Below are 2477 nucleotides of genomic sequence, written 5' to 3' on the forward strand. Positions count from 1 at the left end.
GTCCTTTATAATATATATATATATATATATATATATATATATATATATATATTGAGAAGAAGGATTTTGGATAATTCCTTTTAGCGCTTTCGTTCGATTATCGAACCTCTAAAGACAAGAACTAAAAGATATGTATGCATATATGCATATATGTATGTATGTATATATGTATGTATCTATGTATGTATGTATGTACGTACGTACGGGTACGCAAAATAGGTAAGCAGATATTTAAAGGATATGAAAGTAATTCTACAACAGTTATTAAATTTCAATGCCAGGGAATCAGTATCATTTCACTTGCTCTGTTAGATAGGGACGCTGACTCTTAATACAGTGGGGATTAATAAAATGAAATATCCCCAACTTTGAAAATGTATGTCGGGGTAGATAGAAAAGACAGGATTGTCACTTTCGTAACTTATCTTCTATGCCTGGTTAAACTTGGCTCACCTGCAGAGAAGAATAAAAAAGAAATACAAAATAAGTCATTATAATGGCAAAGTATGGAAGCAAAATATTAGCAACACAGATAATATAGCAGTAGCAGAGTTACATTAGTGAAATAAATATGTCACAATTGTTATGCTTTATTGAGCAACATTAATTATAGTGGAAAAGAAGATGGACAGAGAAAACATAACAAGAAAAATGGCTGCTGTCACTCTAGATTTTGGTGACCTGGTAGCCTCATAAATATTTTTCGACAAATAGTGCTACATACAAAACTATTTCACTCATTTTTTCGCGCTCTCCATTTCTCACTCGACACCCATTTCCCGCTACTTTGTAATGTAGATAACGTATATATATATTTATATATATATATATATATATATATATACATATAAATACACATATGTTTACCTATATATATACACGTAGACATGTGTGTATATTTACATATATATGCATATATATATATATATATATATGTATATTTACATGCACATATATTTATACACGCACATACGTACACATATATATCTATACATGCATAAACGTTGTTATTTATAAGCATCTGTCTGTACATATATAGAGAACTACATGAAAGTGTTACTTTAATGTGATCATATTCTCGATACGTATCCGTTGGCATCTGCGTGTACGTGAGCTCATCTCGAATCTTTATGACGTATGTCTATGCTTTACTGAGTATACGAACGTATGATTATATTATTTCATATTACGTTCGCTGTGTTTAACACGTCTGCTTGTGGATGTGAATGTATATAACTGTAAATGTGCATTTATTTGTGAAAATTGTCTCTCTGGTCAAAAGGTGGCTTGTTGAAGCTTTTCACTCTTTGTGAGCTGATTTTCATGTGTTAACATATATTTTTCCTAGAAGTGAGCATTTGTTATCTTTTCGGTGTGTATATCTGTCTTGTGTGTGTGTGTGTGTGTGTGTAATTGTAACTGTACGTTCGAATGTAAGAGTCTGTGCTTCTGTGTCTCTGTACGTAAATGAGTGTGAGTGTGTGAGAGAGAGAGTGCCTGTGCATATGTTTCTGTGTGTGTGTGAGAGAGCGTGTATTTATGTGTTGTGTGTGTGCGCATGTTTGTGCTTGTTTATTTCTGTGTGTTTTGTTCTTTTCCGAATATATGATTCAACATTAAATCGTTATGGAAATAATTACCAGTTTGTAATTTTGAAAATTTCATCCACTTTGTCTAAAAAGTAATTTCTTAATGCGTGATAATCAATGATAAGAAGGAGGGGTAACAGGTTGGCGGTATCGTTAGAACATCGCTTCAAACACCTTGCATTATTTGCCTCCTCTTGTTACTTTCAGAGTTCAATTACTACCGAGAATAACTTGCCGTACAGCATTTCTGTGTAGATAAAAAAAAATGCTACCGGTAAAATACGGTGGAAGATGGTTCATCGCACGTTATCAATCGAGACAACTTTTCTTTTCGAATTGGCTAAGTTCAAGTATAAAAGTTGTCAAACGATGGTTTCAAATTTTGCCACATGGGTCGATTACATTGACCCCAGTGTTCAACTGGTACTCATTTTATAAACCCCCAATGAATCAAAGGCAAATTCGATCTCGGCGGAATTTGAACTCAGAACGTACGACGGACGAAAAGAAAAAGGTGTCAAATAATTACCAGAAAGACGTTGCGATGCAACCCATTATGGAAAAGAAAAAAAAATGTTATTGAAATCTGCCAGGGATCAGCTGATATGAAGAGCTGGAGGCAAAGGAAGATGAAGAAAATGAAGTAATGGACGATTCAGAATTATAAAGAAAGGAGAAATTGTGACGGCAAAATAATTAAATAAAGAAACAAACAAATAAATAGATAAAAATTAAAAGGCGACCATGCGCTCAAAGACACACATATGAATATGTCATACACATGCGTATGAGAAACATAGATATGTGTGTGTTTGCGTTTGCAGTGTGTGTACATGTGTTTGTGAGTATGTAAATATATATGTATATATATATATATATATATATATA

At 32.9% G+C, this 2477-nt stretch overlaps 1 long non-coding RNA gene across 3 annotated transcripts in view; it reads right to left on the reverse strand.

Moving 5' to 3' along the window:
* The window catches only part of LOC106883779 (uncharacterized), a 375832-nt gene that overhangs the window by 63804 nt on the left and 309551 nt on the right, over positions 1-2477 (reverse strand). Inside the window, exon 3 of one of the 3 annotated variants that reach the window (XR_001411157.2) lies at positions 75-453. The exons of the other annotated variants lie outside the window; for them this stretch is intronic. This is a non-coding gene — a long non-coding RNA (uncharacterized LOC106883779). Of the gene's footprint in view, positions 1-74; positions 454-2477 lie in introns of those variants that run through there. 3 annotated transcript variants of the gene reach the window in all.

Source organism: Octopus bimaculoides, chromosome 13 (assembly GCF_001194135.2).
Source record: "Octopus bimaculoides isolate UCB-OBI-ISO-001 chromosome 13, ASM119413v2, whole genome shotgun sequence".
NCBI lineage: Eukaryota > Metazoa > Mollusca > Cephalopoda > Octopoda > Octopodidae > Octopus > Octopus bimaculoides.